The sequence below is a fragment of the Phyllobates terribilis genome, unplaced genomic scaffold (genome assembly GCF_046119375.1).
Source record: "Phyllobates terribilis strain yellow unplaced genomic scaffold, ASM4611937v1 Scaffold_169__1_contigs__length_4117513, whole genome shotgun sequence".
NCBI classification, from domain to species: Eukaryota; Metazoa; Chordata; class Amphibia; order Anura; family Dendrobatidae; genus Phyllobates; species Phyllobates terribilis.
In genome coordinates, this window is record NW_027362929.1 from 2,616,661 (window position 1) to 2,633,855 (window position 17,195).

General features: G+C 45.7%; 11 non-coding genes and 2 pseudogenes across 11 annotated transcripts; all 13 read right to left on the reverse strand.

Moving 5' to 3' along the window:
* Nucleotides 1-1,107: 1,107 nt before the first annotated feature.
* Nucleotides 1,108-1,298, reverse strand: LOC141209073 (U2 spliceosomal RNA). Its single transcript, XR_012279279.1, has one exon. It is a non-coding gene; the product is annotated as a U2 spliceosomal RNA (small nuclear RNA).
* A 1,120-nt stretch (nt 1,299-2,418) lies between these two features.
* LOC141209074 (U2 spliceosomal RNA) lies at nt 2,419-2,609 on the reverse strand. The gene has a single exon (XR_012279280.1). It is a non-coding gene; the product is annotated as a U2 spliceosomal RNA (small nuclear RNA).
* Nucleotides 2,610-3,729: 1,120 nt separating this feature from the next.
* LOC141210619 (U2 spliceosomal RNA) lies at nt 3,730-3,909 on the reverse strand (annotated as a pseudogene).
* Nucleotides 3,910-4,698: 789 nt separating this feature from the next.
* LOC141210830 (U2 spliceosomal RNA) lies at nt 4,699-4,790 on the reverse strand (annotated as a pseudogene).
* Nucleotides 4,791-5,911: 1,121 nt separating this feature from the next.
* LOC141209076 (U2 spliceosomal RNA) lies at nt 5,912-6,102 on the reverse strand. The gene has a single exon (XR_012279282.1). It is a non-coding gene; the product is annotated as a U2 spliceosomal RNA (small nuclear RNA).
* A 1,120-nt stretch (nt 6,103-7,222) lies between these two features.
* Nucleotides 7,223-7,413, reverse strand: LOC141209077 (U2 spliceosomal RNA). The gene has a single exon (XR_012279283.1). It is a non-coding gene; the product is annotated as a U2 spliceosomal RNA (small nuclear RNA).
* Nucleotides 7,414-8,531: 1,118 nt separating this feature from the next.
* On the reverse strand, nt 8,532-8,722 carry LOC141210274 (U2 spliceosomal RNA). The gene has a single exon (XR_012280447.1). It is a non-coding gene; the product is annotated as a U2 spliceosomal RNA (small nuclear RNA).
* A 1,125-nt stretch (nt 8,723-9,847) lies between these two features.
* Nucleotides 9,848-10,038, reverse strand: LOC141209078 (U2 spliceosomal RNA). Its single transcript, XR_012279284.1, has one exon. It is a non-coding gene; the product is annotated as a U2 spliceosomal RNA (small nuclear RNA).
* Nucleotides 10,039-11,161: 1,123 nt separating this feature from the next.
* LOC141209079 (U2 spliceosomal RNA) lies at nt 11,162-11,352 on the reverse strand. Its single transcript, XR_012279285.1, has one exon. It is a non-coding gene; the product is annotated as a U2 spliceosomal RNA (small nuclear RNA).
* Nucleotides 11,353-12,478: 1,126 nt separating this feature from the next.
* LOC141209081 (U2 spliceosomal RNA) lies at nt 12,479-12,669 on the reverse strand. Its single transcript, XR_012279286.1, has one exon. It is a non-coding gene; the product is annotated as a U2 spliceosomal RNA (small nuclear RNA).
* A 1,120-nt stretch (nt 12,670-13,789) lies between these two features.
* Nucleotides 13,790-13,980, reverse strand: LOC141209082 (U2 spliceosomal RNA). Its single transcript, XR_012279287.1, has one exon. It is a non-coding gene; the product is annotated as a U2 spliceosomal RNA (small nuclear RNA).
* A 1,123-nt stretch (nt 13,981-15,103) lies between these two features.
* On the reverse strand, nt 15,104-15,294 carry LOC141209083 (U2 spliceosomal RNA). Its single transcript, XR_012279288.1, has one exon. It is a non-coding gene; the product is annotated as a U2 spliceosomal RNA (small nuclear RNA).
* Nucleotides 15,295-16,415: 1,121 nt separating this feature from the next.
* On the reverse strand, nt 16,416-16,606 carry LOC141210440 (U2 spliceosomal RNA). The gene has a single exon (XR_012280608.1). It is a non-coding gene; the product is annotated as a U2 spliceosomal RNA (small nuclear RNA).
* Nucleotides 16,607-17,195: the final 589 nt, after the last annotated feature.

Genomic DNA, 17,195 nt, shown 5'->3' on the forward strand with positions numbered 1-17,195 from the left:
TTTCCGACTACGGTGCCACCCAAGGATTCTGAAAAGTCCATTTGTGGAGATGGCCACCTGGACTCCCGTTAAGAAGACATGCTGTCAACCTCTAGATCCCTCACATGCCTGCACTTTTCGGCTTGCTGCTGCTGCAATCCACGCGTTTTAGATCTGCATAACTCCACCTCTTTTAGCACAGTACCCTCAACCCCCGGCTGTTCCCACCCGCCTCAACACCGTTGGAAGGGAGGAGAACCAATTAAGGCGGGGGAGGGTGGAACGAGCAGCTGTCTACCCTTAGCAGGAGGGTTGCTGATTAATTACCTCTCCTGCTGCTGCTGCTGCTGGCTGTCCAGCAGCAGACTGAAGGTGGCTGCTGCTGTGCGCAGGTATATAAAGGCTCAGAGCCTATTATGACACGCGCAGCCAGCGTTCCATTGCCACATTCCGTCTACTGCAGGCGGGATACCTGGATGGCTGAATGTCACTGAGAAGCTCACAGAGACCGCCATAAGCAACAGTTTAAAAGAATGCCACAGACTAATCAACCAAACTTTTTGGGTTGGTTTCTCTTTTATAGTCTGCAGGCATTAAATGAAAGAAGTCAGTGTTCCAGCAGAGGGAGACAACGTTTCAGAAAAGGCATTGTAGCAAACCAAAAAAGAAATTTTAAGCGCAGCAGAGTAACCAGCTCACATACCTGTTAGCTCAGGTGAGTTTAAAAGGCTGCTGTTGATAACAAGGGCATTTGCTAAATAGATGGTGTGTGTGCAACAATATACTGAAAGGTCAATTATATTGTGCAGCTTATCTCACCACCTGTAGTTATTTAGGTGAAAGCTCCAAAATGCTTGCCTAATATGTCTGTTTATCCAAAAGGAAGTATAGAGGGAGAGCTAGATAGATAGCATTGCATTACATTACATTACATGGCAATGCAATGCACAGTTGCTGAAGTTGAACCAAAATGAGCTTGTCATCTGGCTTCTGCAACTTTGAACATGAAAAATCCAATGAGGAGAAGAAAAGCAAAGCCAAAGAGTCCATCCCAAAATCCGACAAACAAGCAAAATGAACAAAAAGCATTGAATTCAATTCTTTCTGATTTTAGAAACTGCATTAAAGAAGGGGTGCACCGGTCCTGGAGATACTGCAATACCAGGTCAATGCGTGGAGTGGACAGAGCAAGCTCTTTTTCCATCTCCCTGTTCTAAAAATCCATTTAATATATGGTCCCCAGATAGGGGACGTATCAGATATTAAACTGATAAGAACAGATACTACACTTGATCTTAGCCAAAAGGCCGAGAAGCGATAACCAGAATTGGTTTCCGACTACGGTGCCACCCAAGGATTCTGAAAAGTCCATTTGTGGAGATGGCCACCTGGACTCCCGTTAAGAAGACATGCTGTCAACCTCTAGATCCCTCACATGCCTGCACTTTTCGGCTTGCTGCTGCTGCAATCCACGCGTTTTAGATCTGCATAACTCCACCTCTTTTAGCACAGTACCCTCAACCCCCGGCTGTTCCCACCCGCCTCAACACCGTTGGAAGGGAGGAGAACCAATTAAGGCGGGGGGGGGGTGGAACGAGCAGCTGTCTACCCTTAGCAGGAGGGTTGCTGATTAATTACCTCTCCTGCTGCTGCTGCTGCTGGCTGTCCAGCAGCAGACTGAAGGTGGCTGCTGCTGTGCGCAGGTATATAAAGGCTCAGAGCCTATTATGACACGCGCAGCCAGCGTTCCATTGCCACATTCCGTCTACTGCGGGCGGGATACCTGGATGGCTGAATGTCACTGAGAAGCTCACAGAGACCGCCATAAGCAACAGTTTAAAAGAATGCCACAGACTAATCAACCAAACTTTTTGGGTTGGTTTCTCTTTTATAGTCTGCAGGCATTAAATGAAAGAAGTCAGTGTTCCAGCAGAGGGAGACAACGTTTCAGAAAAGGCATTGTAGCAAACCAAAAAAGAAATTTTAAGCGCAGCAGAGTAACCAGCTCACATACCTGTTAGCTCAGGTGAGTTTAAAAGGCTGCTGTTGATAACAAGGGCATTTGCTAAATAGATGGTGTGTGTGCAACAATATACTGAAAGGTCAATTATATTGTGCAGCTTATCTCACCACCTGTAGTTATTTAGGTGAATGCTCCAAAATGCTTGCCTAATATGTCTGTTTATCCAAAAGGAAGTATAGAGGGAGAGCTAGATAGATAGCATTGCATTACATTACATTACATGGCAATGCAATGCACAGTTGCTGAAGTTGAACCAAAATGAGCTTGTCATCTGGCTTCTGCAACTTTTAACATGAAAAATCCAATGAGGAGAAGAAAAGCAAAGCCAAAGAGTCCATCCCAAAATCCGACAAACAAGCAAAATGAACAAAAAGCATTGAATTCAATTCTTTCTGATTTTAGAAACTGCATTAAAGAAGGGGTGCACCGGTCCTGGAGATACTGCAATACCAGGTCAATGCGTGGAGTGGACAGAGCAAGCTCTTTTTCCATCTCCCTGTTCTAAAAATCCATTTAATATATGGTCCCCAGATAGGGGACGTATCAGATATTAAACTGATAAGAACAGATACTACACTTGATCTTAGCCAAAAGGCCGAGAAGCGATAACCAGAATTGGTTTCCAACTACGGTGCCACCCAAGGATTCTGAAAAGTCCATTTGTGGAGATGGCCACCTGGACTCCCGTTAAGAAGACATGCTGTCAACCTCTAGATCCCTCACATGCCTGCACTTTTCGGCTTGCTGCTGCTGCAATCCACGCGTTTTAGATCTGCATAACTCCACCTCTTTTAGCACAGTACCCTCAACCCCCGGCTGTTCCCACCCGCCTCAACACCGTTGGAAGGGAGGAGAACCAATTAAGGCGGGGGGGGGGTGGAACGAGCAGCTGTCTACCCTTAGCAGGAGGGTTGCTGATTAATTACCTCTCCTGCTGCTGCTGCTGCTGGCTGTCCAGCAGCAGACTGAAGGTGGCTGCTGCTGTGCGCAGGTATATAAAGGCTCAGAGCCTATTATGACACGCGCAGCCAGCGTTCCATTGCCACATTCCGTCTACTGCAGGCGGGATACCTGGATGGCTGAATGTCACTGAGAAGCTCACAGAGACCGCCATAAGCAACAGTTTAAAAGAATGCCACAGACTAATCAACCAAACTTTTTGGGTTGGTTTCTCTTTTATAGTCTGCAGGCATTAAATGAAAGAAGTCAGTGTTCCAGCAGAGGGAGACAACGTTTCAGAAAAGGCATTGTAGCAAACCAAAAAAGAAATTTTAAGCGCAGCAGAGTAACCAGCTCACATACCTGTTAGCTCAGGTGAGTTTAAAAGGCTGCTGTTGATAACAAGGGCATTTGCTAAATAGATGGTGTGTGTGCAACAATATACTGAAAGGTCAATTATATTGTGCAGCTTATCTCACCACCTGTAGTTATTTAGGTGAAAGCTCCAAAATGCTTGCCTAATATGTCTGTTTATCCAAAAGGAAGTATAGAGGGAGAGCTAGATAGATAGCATTGCATTACATTACATTACATGGCAATGCAATGCACAGTTGCTGAAGTTGAACCAAAATGAGCTTGTCATCTGGCTTCTGCAACTTTTAACATGAAAAATCCAATGAGGAGAAGAAAAGCAAAGCCAAAGAGTCCATCCCAAAATCCGACAAACAAGCAAAATGAACAAAAAGCATTGAATTCAATTCTTTCTGATTTTAGAAACTGCATTAAAGAAGGGGTGCACCGGTCCTGGAGATACTGCAATACCAGGTCAATGCGTGGAGTGGACAGAGCAAGCTCTTTTTCCATCTCCCTGTTCTAAAAATCCATTTAATATATGGTCCCCAGATAGGGGACGTATCAGATATTAAACTGATAAGAACAGATTTTTTCTATCGAAAGCCCGAATTCGTGTACAAAACCCGAGTGCGCTTAAAAAAGTGACAAGTGCCACAAAAAAAGTGCACTAGGATGCTGGTCTTCTTGAAACCCTCTCCAAAAGGAGAAGGGTCCCCCAAACCATTCCCCGTCCCTCCGAGCCAAAAGGCCACAGCGAGGAACAGGGACAAAAAGCCACCTCCAGCCGAAGCCAGAGGCGACCCAATCTTACCCCCAGCACCTGCCCGAGTTCTCACTCGAGCAAGGCACTGGGAGCCAAAGACTGTGCTCCCCTCCCGGAAGAGGGGAGCCAACAACGCTCTCCTCCCGAAAGAGGAGAGCCAGGGGGGTTCAGGGGGGAGCGGAACCTGATGGCCACACACTCCCCCCCTAGACCTGCCAAGAGAGGAACCCGTAAGGGAACCGCATCCCGACAAAATCCTAGTAGGACGTGACACACGTGAATAAGTGGACACACAGTGACAAAGAAATTAAATAAATAGTGAAGGTTTCACAGTATAATACTGCCCGGACCTTCGACCGGGAATTGAAAAATTCCCCATCCTAAGGCCAGAAGGCCCGGAATAAGGGTGTGTGCGAAGAAAGAAAATTTGAAGTGCTTGTGCAAATGTGCCATAAACTCAAGTGGGGTTCCCAATCCCAGTGAGTTAAGGCACCCCAGGGTCACCACTCCTGGGGCACTTCACACTTCGGGCTTTCGATCTTCCCCGGCCCAATGGCGTCGATCCTGGGGGGCCATGCTTTCCACCAGATGACTATATTAGCCACCTGGCGTACTAACAAGCGCCTAAACCCCAGTGTGCATAATGTATCAATCTACTAGGGCGGCCAACATCCAAAACCGCCTTTTCGAAAGATACTACACTTGATCTTAGCCAAAAGGCCGAGAAGCGATAACCAGAATTGGTTTCCGACTACGGTGCCACCCAAGGATTCTGAAAAGTCCATTTGTGGAGATGGCCACCTGGACTCCCGTTAAGAAGACATGCTGTCAACCTCTAGATCCCTCACATGCCTGCACTTTTCGGTTTGCTGCTGCTGCAATCCACGCGTTTTAGATCTGCATAACTCCACCTCTTTTAGCACAGTACCCTCAACCCCCGGCTGTTCCCACCCGCCTCAACACCGTTGGAAGGGAGGAGAACCAATTAAGGCGGGGGGGGGGGTGGAACGAGCAGCTGTCTACCCTTAGCAGGAGGGTTGCTGATTAATTACCTCTCCTGCTGCTGCTGCTGCTGGCTGTCCAGCAGCAGACTGAAGGTGGCTGCTGCTGTGCGCAGGTATATAAAGGCTCAGAGCCTATTATGACACGCGCAGCCAGCGTTCCATTGCCACATTCCGTCTACTGCAGGCGGGATACCTGGATGGCTGAATGTCACTGAGAAGCTCACAGAGACCGCCATAAGCAACAGTTTAAAAGAATGCCACAGACTAATCAACCAAACTTTTTGGGTTGGTTTCTCTTTTATAGTCTGCAGGCATTAAATGAAAGAAGTCAGTGTTCCAGCAGAGGGAGACAACGTTTCAGAAAAGGTATTGTAGCAAACCAAAAAAGAAATTTTAAGCGCAGCAGAGTAACCAGCTCACATACCTGTTAGCTCAGGTGAGTTTAAAAGGCTGCTGTTGATAACAAGGGCATTTGCTAAATAGATGGTGTGTGTGCAACAATATACTGAAAGGTCAATTATATTGTGCAGCTTATCTCACCACCTGTAGTTATTTAGGTGAAAGCTCCAAAATGCTTGCCTAATATGTCTGTTTATCCAAAAGGAAGTATAGAGGGAGAGCTAGATAGATAGCATTGCATTACATTACATTACATGGCAATGCAATGCACAGTTGCTGAAGTTGAACCAAAATGAGCTTGTCAACTGGCTTCTGCAACTTTTAACATGAAAAATCCAATGAGGAGAAGAAAAGCAAAGCCAAAGAGTCCATCCCAAAATCCGACAAACAAGCAAAATGAACAAAAAGCATTGAATTCAATTCTTTCTGATTTTAGAAACTGCATTAAAGAAGGGGTGCACCGGTCCTGGAGATACTGCAATACCAGGTCAATGCGTGGAGTGGACAGAGCAAGCTCTTTTTCCATCTCCCTGTTCTAAAAATCCATTTAATATATGGTCCCCAGATAGGGGACGTATCAGATATTAAACTGATAAGAACAGATACTACACTTGATCTTAGCCAAAAGGCCGAGAAGCGATAACCAGAATTGGTTTCCGACTACGGTGCCACCCAAGGATTCTGAAAAGTCCATTTGTGGAGATGGCCACCTGGACTCCCGTTAAGAAGACATGCTGTCAACCTCTAGATCCCTCACATGCCTGCACTTTTCGGCTTGCTGCTGCTGCAATCCACGCGTTTTAGATCTGCATAACTCCACCTCTTTTAGCACAGTACCCTCAACCCCCGGTTGTTCCCACCCGCCTCAACACCGTTGGAAGGGAGGAGAACCAATTAAGGTGGGGGGGGGGTGGAACGAGCAGCTGTCTACCCTTAGCAGGAGGGTTGCTGATTAATTACCTCTCCTGCTGCTGCTGCTGCTGGCTGTCCAGCAGCAGACTGAAGGTGGCTGCTGCTGTGCGCAGGTATATAAAGGCTCAGAGCCTATTATGACACGCGCAGCCAGCGTTCCATTGCCACATTCCGTCTACTGCAGGCGGGATACCTGGATGGCTGAATGTCACTGAGAAGCTCACAGAGACCGCCATAAGCAACAGTTTAAAAGAATGCCACAGACTAATCAACCAAACTTTTTGGGTTGGTTTCTCTTTTATAGTCTGCAGGCATTAAATGAAAGAAGTCAGTGTTCCAGCAGAGGGAGACAACGTTTCAGAAAAGGCATTGTAGCAAACCAAAAAAGAAATTTTAAGCGCAGCAGAGTAACCAGCTCACATACCTGTTAGCTCAGGTGAGTTTAAAAGGCTGCTGTTGATAACAAGGGCATTTGCTAAATAGATGGTGTGTGTGCAACAATATACTGAAAGGTCAATTATATTGTGCAGCTTATCTCACCACCTGTAGTTATTTAGGTGAAAGCTCCAAAATGCTTGCCTAATATGTCTGTTTATCCAAAAGGAAGTATAGAGGGAGAGCTAGATAGATAGCATTGCATTACATTACATTACATGGCAATGCAATGCACAGTTGCTGAAGTTGAACCAAAATGAGCTTGTCATCTGGCTTCTGCAACTTTTAACATGAAAAATCCAATGAGGAGAAGAAAAGCAAAGCCAAAGAGTCCATCCCAAAATCCGACAAACAAGCAAAATGAACAAAAAGCATTGAATTCAATTCTTTCTGAATTTAGAAACTGCATTAAAGAAGGGGTGCACCGGTCCTGGAGATACTGCAATACCAGGTCAATGCGTGGAGTGGACAGAGCAAGCTCTTTTTCCATCTCCCTGTTCTAAAAATCCATTTAATATATGGTCCCCAGATAGGGGACGTATCAGATATTAAACTGATAAGAACAGATACTACACTTGATCTTAGCCAAAAGGCCGAGAAGCGATAACCAGAATTGGTTTCCGACTACGGTGCCACCCAAGGATTCTGAAAAGTCCATTTGTGGAGATGGCCACCTGGACTCCCGTTAAGAAGACATGCTGTCAACCTCTAGATCCCTCACATGCCTGCACTTTTCGGCTTGCTGCTGCTGTAATCCACGCGTTTTAGATCTGCATAACTCCACCTCTTTTAGCACAGTACCCTCAACCCCCGGCTGTTCCCACCCGCCTCAACACCGTTGGAAGGGAGGAGAACCAATTAAGGCGGGGGGGGGGTGGAACGAGCAGCTGTCTACCCTTAGCAGGAGGGTTGCTGATTAATTACCTCTCCTGCTGCTGCTGCTGCTGGCTGTCCAGCAGCAGACTGAAGGTGGCTGCTGCTGTGCGCAGGTATATAAAGGCTCAGAGCCTATTATGACACGCGCAGCCAGCGTTCCATTGCCACATTCCGTCTACTGCAGGCGGGATACCTGGATGGCTGAATGTCACTGAGAAGCTCACAGAGACCGCCATAAGCAAGTTTAAAAGAATGCTACAGACTAATCAACCAAACTTTTTGGGTTGGTTTCTCTTTTATAGTCTGCAGGCATTAAATGAAAGAAGTCAGTGTTCCAGCAGAGGGAGACAACGTTTCAGAAAAGGCATTGTAGCAAACCAAAAAAGAAATTTTAAGCGCAGCAGAGTAACCAGCTCACATACCTGTTAGCTCAGGTGAGTTTAAAAGGCTGCTGTTGATAACAAGGGCATTTGCTAAATAGATGGTGTGTGTGCAACAATATACTGAAAAGTCAATTATATTGTGCAGCTTATCTCACCACCTGTAGTTATTTAGGTGAAAGCTCCAAAATGCTTGCCTAATATGTCTGTTTATCCAAAAGGAAGTATAGAGGGAGAGCTAGATAGATAGCATTGCATTACATTACATTACATGGCAATGCAATGCACAGTTGCTGAAGTTGAACCAAAATGAGCTTGTCATCTGGCTTCTGCAACTTTTAACATGAAAAATCCAATGAGGAGAAGAAAAGCAAAGCCAAAGAGTCCATCCCAAAATCCGACAAACAAGCAAAATGAACAAAAAGCATTGAATTCAATTCTTTCTGATTTTAGAAACTGCATTAAAGAAGGGGTGCACCGGTCCTGGAGATACTGCAATACCAGTTCAATGCGTGGAGTGGACAGAGCAAGCTCTTTTTCCATCTCCCTGTTCTAAAAATCCATTTAATATATGGTCCCCAGATAGGGGACGTATCAGATATTAAACTGATAAGAACAGATACTACACTTGATCTTAGCCAAAAGGCCGAGAAGCGATAACCAGAATTGGTTTCCGACTACGGTGCCACCCAAGGATTCTGAAAAGTCCATTTGTGGAGATGGCCACCTGGACTCCCGTTAAGAAGACATGCTGTCAACCTCTAGATCCCTCACATGCCTGCACTTTTCGGCTTGCTGCTGCTGCAATCCACGCGTTTTAGATCTGCATAACTCCACCTCTTTTAGCACAGTACCCTCAACCCCCGGCTGTTCCCATCCGCCTCAACACCGTTGGAAGGGAGGAGAACCAATTAAGGCGGGGGGGGGGGGGGGTGGAACGAGCAGCTGTCTACCCTTAGCAGGAGGGTTGCTGATTAATTACCTCTCCTGCTGCTGCTGCTGCTGGCTGTCCAGCAGCAGACTGAAGGTGGCTGCTGCTGTGCGCAGGTATATAAAGGCTCAGAGCCTATTATGACACGCGCAGCCAGCGTTCCATTGCCACATTCCGTCTACTGCAGGCGGGATACCTGGATGGCTGAATGTCACTGAGAAGCTCACAGAGACCGCCATAAGCAACAGTTTAAAAGAATGCCACAGACTAATCAACCAAACTTTTTGGGTTGGTTTCTCTTTTATAGTCTGCAGGCATTAAATGAAAGAAGTCAGTGTTCCAGCAGAGGGAGACAACGTTTCAGAAAAGGCATTGTAGCAAACCAAAAAAGAAATTTTAAGCGCAGCAGAGTAACCAGCTCACATACCTGTTAGCTCAGGTGAGTTTAAAAGGCTGCTGTTGATAACAAGGGCATTTGCTAAATAGATGGTGTGTGTGCAACAATATACTGAAAGGTCAATTATATTGTGAAGCTTATCTCACCACCTGTAGTTATTTAGGTGAAAGCTCCAAAATGCTTGCCTAATATGTCTGTTTATCCAAAAGGAAGTATAGAGGGAGAGCTAGATAGATAGCATTGCATTACATTACATTACATGGCAATGCAATGCACAGTTGCTGAAGTTGAACCAAAATGAGCTTGTCATCTGGCTTCTGCAACTTTTAACATGAAAAATCCAATGAGGAGAAGAAAAGCAAAGCCAAAGAGTCCATCCCAAAATCCGACAAACAAGCAAAATGAACAAAAAGCATTGAATTCAATTCTTTCTGATTTTAGAAACTGCATTAAAGAAGGGGTGCACCGGTCCTGGAGATACTGCAATACCAGGTCAATGCGTGGAGTGGACAGAGCAAGCTCTTTTTCCATCTCCCTGTTCTAAAAATCCATTTAATATATGGTCCCCAGATAGGGGACGTATCAGATATTAAACTGATAAGAACAGATACTACACTTGATCTTAGCCAAAAGGCCGAGAAGCGATAACCAGAATTGGTTTCCGACTACGGTGCCACCCAAGGATTCTGAAAAGTCCATTTGTGGAGATGGCCACCTGGACTCCCGTTAAGAAGACATGCTGTCAACCTCTAGATCCCTCACATGCCTGCACTTTTCGGCTTGCTGCTACTGCAATCCACGCGTTTTAGATCTGCATAACTCCACCTCTTTTAGCACAGTACCCTCAACCCCCGGCTGTTCCCATCCGCCTCAACACCGTTGGAAGGGAGGAGAACCAATTAAGGCGGGGGGGGGGGGGTGGAACGAGCAGCTATCTACCCTTAGCAGGAGGGTTGCTGATTAATTACCTCTCCTGCTGCTGCTGCTGCTGGCTGTCCAGCAGCAGACTGAAGGTGGCTGCTGCTGTGCGCAGGTATATAAAGGCTCAGAGCCTATTATGACACGCGCAGCCAGCGTTCCATTGCCACATTCCGTCTACTGCAGGCGGGATACCTGGATGGCTGAATGTCACTGAGAAGCTCACAGAGACCGCCATAAGCAACAGTTTAAAAGAATGCCACAGACTAATCAACCAAACTTTTTGGGTTGGTTTCTCTTTTATAGTCTGCAGGCATTAAATGAAAGAAGTCAGTGTTCCAGCAGAGGGAGACAACGTTTCAGAAAAGGCATTGTAGCAAACCAAAAAAGAAATTTTAAGCGCAGCAGAGTAACCAGCTCACATACCTGTTAGCTCAGGTGAGTTTAAAAGGCTGCTGTTGATAACAAGGGCATTTGCTAAATAGATGGTGTGTGTGCAACAATATACTGAAAGGTCAATTATATTGTGAAGCTTATCTCACCACCTGTAGTTATTTAGGTGAAAGCTCCAAAATGCTTGCCTAATATGTCTGTTTATCCAAAAGGAAGTATAGAGGGAGAGCTAGATAGATAGCATTGCATTACATTACATTACATGGCAATGCAATGCACAGTTGCTGAAGTTGAACCAAAATGAGCTTGTCATCTGGCTTCTGCAACTTTTAACATGAAAAATCCAATGAGGAGAAGAAAAGCAAAGCCAAAGAGTCCATCCCAAAATCCGACAAACAAGCAAAATGAACAAAAAGCATTGAATTCAATTCTTTCTGATTTTAGAAACTGCATTAAAGAAGGGGTGCACCGGTCCTGGAGATACTGCAATACCAGGTCAATGCGTGGAGTGGACAGAGCAAGCTCTTTTTCCATCTCCCTGTTCTAAAAATCCATTTAATATATGGTCCCCAGATAGGGGACGTATCAGATATTAAACTGATAAGAACAGATACTACACTTGATCTTAGCCAAAAGGCCGAGAAGCGATAACCAGAATTGGTTTCCGACTACGGTGCCACCCAAGGATTCTGAAAAGTCCATTTGTGGAGATGGCCACCTGGACTCCCGTTAAGAAGACATGCTGTCAACCTCTAGATCCCTCACATGCCTGCACTTTTCGGCTTGCTGCTGCTGCAATCCACGCGTTTTAGATCTGCATAACTCCACCTCTTTTAGCACAGTACCCTCAACCCCCGGCTGTTCCCATCCGCCTCAACACCGTTGGAAGGGAGGAGAACCAATTAAGGCGGGGGGGGGGGGGGGGTGGAACGAGCAGCTGTCTACCCTTAGCAGGAGGGTTGCTGATTAATTACCTCTCCTGCTGCTGCTGCTGCTGGCTGTCCAGCAGCAGACTGAAGGTGGCTGCTGCTGTGCGCAGGTATATAAAGGCTCAGAGCCTATTATGACACGCGCAGCCAGCGTTCCATTGCCACATTCCGTCTACTGCAGGCGGGATACCTGGATGGCTGAATGTCACTGAGAAGCTCACAGAGACCGCCATAAGCAACAGTTTAAAAGAATGCCACAGACTAATCAACCAAACTTTTTGGGTTGGTTTCTCTTTTATAGTCTGCAGGCATTAAATGAAAGAAGTCAGTGTTCCAGCAGAGGGAGACAACGTTTCAGAAAAGGCATTGTAGCAAACCAAAAAAGAAATTTTAAGCGCAGCAGAGTAACCAGCTCACATACCTGTTAGCTCAGGTGAGTTTAAAAGGCTGCTGTTGATAACAAGGGCATTTGCTAAATAGATGGTGTGTGTGCAACAATATACTGAAAGGTCAATTATATTGTGAAGCTTATCTCACCACCTGTAGTTATTTAGGTGAAAGCTCCAAAATGCTTGCCTAATATGTCTGTTTATCCAAAAGGAAGTATAGAGGGAGAGCTAGATAGATAGCATTGCATTACATTACATTACATGGCAATGCAATGCACAGTTGCTGAAGTTGAACCAAAATGAGCTTGTCATCTGGCTTCTGCAACTTTTAACATGAAAAATCCAATGAGGAGAAGAAAAGCAAAGCCAAAGAGTCCATCCCAAAATCCGACAAACAAGCAAAATGAACAAAAAGCATTGAATTCAATTCTTTCTGATTTTAGAAACTGCATTAAAGAAGGGGTGCACCGGTCCTGGAGATACTGCAATACCAGGTCAATGCGTGGAGTGGACAGAGCAAGCTCTTTTTCCATCTCCCTGTTCTAAAAATCCATTTAATATATGGTCCCCAGATAGGGGACGTATCAGATATTAAACTGATAAGAACAGATACTACACTTGATCTTAGCCAAAAGGCCGAGAAGCGATAACCAGAATTGGTTTCCGACTACGGTGCCACCCAAGGATTCTGAAAAGTCCATTTGTGGAGATGGCCACCTGGACTCCCGTTAAGAAGACATGCTGTCAACCTCTAGATCCCTCACATGCCTGCACTTTTCGGCTTGCTGCTGCTGCAATCCACGCGTTTTAGATCTGCATAACTCCACCTCTTTTAGCACAGTACCCTCAACCCCCGGCTGTTCCCACCCGCCTCAACACCGTTGGAAGGGAGGAGAACCAATTAAGGCGGGGGGGGGGGGGAACGAGCAGCTGTCTACCCTTAGCAGGAGGGTTGCTGATTAATTACCTCTCCTGCTGCTGCTGCTGCTGGCTGTCCAGCAGCAGACTGAAGGTGGCTGCTGCTGTGCGCAGGTATATAAAGGCTCAGAGCCTATTATGACACGCGCAGCCAGCGTTCCATTGCCACATTCCGTCTACTGCAGGCGGGATACCTGGATGGCTGAATGTCACTGAGAAGCTCACAGAGACCGCCATAAGCAACAGTTTAAAAGAATGCCACAGACTAATCAACCAAACTTTTTGGGTTGGTTTCTCTTTTATAGTCTGCAGGCATTAAATGAAAGAAGTCAGTGTTCCAGCAGAGGGAGACAACGTTTCAGAAAAGGCATTGTAGCAAACCAAAAAAGAAATTTTAAGCGCAGCAGAGTAACCAGCTCACATACCTGTTAGCTCAGGTGAGTTTAAAAGGCTGCTGTTGATAACAAGGGCATTTGCTAAATAGATGGTGTGTGTGCAACAATATACTGAAAGGTCAATTATATTGTGCAGCTTATCTCACCACCTGTAGTTATTTAGGTGAAAGCTCCAAAATGCTTGCCTAATATGTCTGTTTATCCAAAAGGAAGTATAGAGGGAGAGCTAGATAGATAGCATTGCATTACATTACATTACATGGCAATGCAATGCACAGTTGCTGAAGTTGAACCAAAATGAGCTTGTCATCTGGCTTCTGCAACTTTTAACATGAAAAATCCAATGAGGAGAAGAAAAGCAAAGCCAAAGAGTCCATCCCAAAATCCGACAAACAAGCAAAATGAACAAAAAGCATTGAATTCAATTCTTTCTGATTTTAGAAACTGCATTAAAGAAGGGGTGCACCGGTCCTGGAGATACTGCAATACCAGGTCAATGCGTGGAGTGGACAGAGCAAGCTCTTTTTCCATCTCCCTGTTCTAAAAATCCATTTAATATATGGTCCCCAGATAGGGGACGTATCAGATATTAAACTGATAAGAACAGATACTACACTTGATCTTAGCCAAAAGGCCGAGAAGCGATAACCAGAATTGGTTTCCGACTACGGTGCCACCCAAGGATTCTGAAAAGTCCATTTGTGGAGATGGCCACCTGGACTCCCGTTAAGAAGACATGCTGTCAACCTCTAGATCCCTCACATGCCTGCACTTTTCGGCTTGCTGCTGCTGCAATCCACGCGTTTTAGATCTGCATAACTCCACCTCTTTTAGCACAGTACCCTCAACCCCCGGCTGTTCCCACCCGCCTCAACACCGTTGGAAGGGAGGAGAACCAATTAAGGCGGCGGGGGGGGGGTGGAACGAGCAGCTGTCTACCCTTAGCAGGAGGGTTGCTGATTAATTACCTCTCCTGCTGCTGCTGCTGCTGGCTGTCCAGCAGCAGACTGAAGGTGGCTGCTGCTGTGCGCAGGTATATAAAGGCTCAGAGCCTATTATGACACGCGCAGCCAGCGTTCCATTGCCACATTCCGTCTAATGCAGGCGGGATACCTGGATGGCTGAATGTCACTGAGAAGCTCACAGAGACCGCCATAAGCAACAGTTTAAAAGAATGCCACAGACTAATCAACCAATCTTTTTGGGTTGGTTTCTCTTTTATAGTCTGCAGGCATTAAATGAAAGAAGTCAGTGTTCCAGCAGAGGGAGACAACGTTTCAGAAAAGGCATTGTAGCAAACCAAAAAAGAAATTTTAAGCGCAGCAGAGTAACCAGCTCACATACCTGTTAGCTCAGGTGAGTTTAAAAGGCTGCTGTTGATAACAAGGGCATTTGCTAAATAGATGGTGTGTGTGCAACAATATACTGAAAGGTCAATTATATTGTGCAGCTTATCTCACCACCTGTAGTTATTTAGGTGAAAGCTCCAAAATGCTTGCCTAATATGTCTGTTTATCCAAAAGGAAGTATAGAGGGAGAGCTAGATAGATAGCATTGCATTACATTACATTACATGGCAATGCAATGCACAGTTGCTGAAGTTGAACCAAAATGAGCTTGTCATCTGGCTTCTGCAACTTTTAACATGAAAAATCCAATGAGGAGAAGAAAAGCAAAGCCAAAGAGTCCATCCCAAAATCCGACAAACAAGCAAAATGAACAAAAAGCATTGAATTCAATTCTTTCTGATTTTAGAAACTGCATTAAAGAAGGGGTGCACCGGTCCTGGAGATACTGCAATACCAGGTCAATGCGTGGAGTGGACAGAGCAAGCTCTTTTTCCATCTCCCTGTTCTAAAAATCCATTTAATATATGGTCCCCAGATAGGGGACGTATCAGATATTAAACTGATAAGAACAGATACTACACTTGATCTTAGCCAAAAGGCCGAGAAGCGATAACCAGAATTGGTTTCCGACTACGGTGCCACCCAAGGATTCTGAAAAGTCCATTTGTGGAGATGGCCACCTGGACTCCCGTTAAGAAGACATGCTGTCAACCTCTAGATCCCTCACATGCCTGCACTTTTCGGCTTGCTGCTGCTGCAATCCACGCGTTTTAGATCTGCATAACTCCACCTCTTTTAGCACAGTACCCTCAACCCCCGGCTGTTCCCACCCGCCTCAACACCGTTGGAAGGGAGGAGAACCAATTAAGGCGGGGGGGGGGGTGGAACGAGCAGCTGTCTACCCTTAGCAGGAGGGTTGCTGATTAATTACCTCTCCTGCTGCTGCTGCTGCTGGCTGTCCAGCAGCAGACTGAAGGTGGCTGCTGCTGTGCGCAGGTATATAAAGGCTCAGAGCCTATTATGACACGCGCAGCCAGCGTTCCATTGCCACATTCCGTCTACTGCAGGCGGGATGCCTGGATGGCTGAATGTCACTGAGAAGCTCACAGAGACCGCCATAAGCAACAGTTTAAAAGAATGCCACAGACTAATCAACCAAACTTTTTGGGTTGGTTTCTCTTTTATAGTCTGCAGGCATTAAATGAAAGAAGTCAGTGTTCCAGCAGAGGGAGACAACGTTTCAGAAAAGGCATTGTAGCAAACCAAAAAAGAAATTTTAAGCGCAGCAGAGTAACCAGCTCACATACCTGTTAGCTCAGGTGAGTTTAAAAGGCTGCTGTTGATAACAAGGGCATTTGCTAAATAGATGTTGTGTGTGCAACAATATACTGAAAGGTCAATTATATTGTGCAGCTTATCTCACCACCTGTAGTTATTTAGGTGAAAGCTCCAAAATGCTTGCCTAATATGTCTGTTTATCCAAAAGGAAGTATAGAGGGAGAGCTAGATAGATAGCATTGCATTACATTACATTACATGGCAATGCAATGCACAGTTGCTGAAGTTGAACCAAAATGAGCTTGTCATCTGGCTTCTGCAACTTTTAACATGAAAAATCCAATGAGGAGAAGAAAAGCAAAGCCAAAGAGTCCATCCCAAAATCCGACAAACAAGCAAAATGAACAAAAAGCATTGAATTCAATTCTTTCTGATTTTAGAAACTGCATTAAAGAAGGGGTGCACCGGTAATGGAGATACTGCAATACCAGGTCAATGCGTGGAGTGGACAGAGCAAGCTCTTTTTCCATCTCCCTGTTCTAAAAATCCATTTAATATATGGTCCCCAGATAGGGGACGTATCAGATATTAAACTGATAAGAACAGATACTACACTTGATCTTAGCCAAAAGGCCGAGAAGCGATAACCAGAATTGGTTTCCGACTACGGTGCCACCCAAGGATTCTGAAAAGTCCATTTGTGGAGATGGCCACCTGGACTCCCGTTAAGAAGACATGCTGTCAACCTCTAGATCCCTCACATGCCTGCACTTTTCGGCTTGCTGCTGCTGCAATCCACGCGTTTTAGATCTGCATAACTACACCTCTTTTAGCACAGTACCCTCAACCCTCGGCTGTTCCCACCCGCCTCAACACCGTTGGAAGGGAGGAGAACCAATTAAGGCGGGGGGGGGGTGGAACGAGCAGCTGTCTACCCTTAGCAGGAGGGTTGCTGATTAATTACCTCTCCTGCTGCTGCTGCTGCTGGCTGTCCAGCAGCAGACTGAAGGTGGCTGCTGCTGTGCGCAGGTATATAAAGGCTCAGAGCCTATTATGACACGCGCAGCCAGCGTTCCATTGCCACATTCCGTCTACTGCAGGCGGGATACCTGGATGGCTGAATGTCACTGAGAAGCTCACAGAGACCGCCATAAGCAACAGTTTAAAAGAATGCCACAGACTAATCAACCAAACTTTTTGGGTTGGTTTCTCTTTTATAGTCTGCAGGCATTAA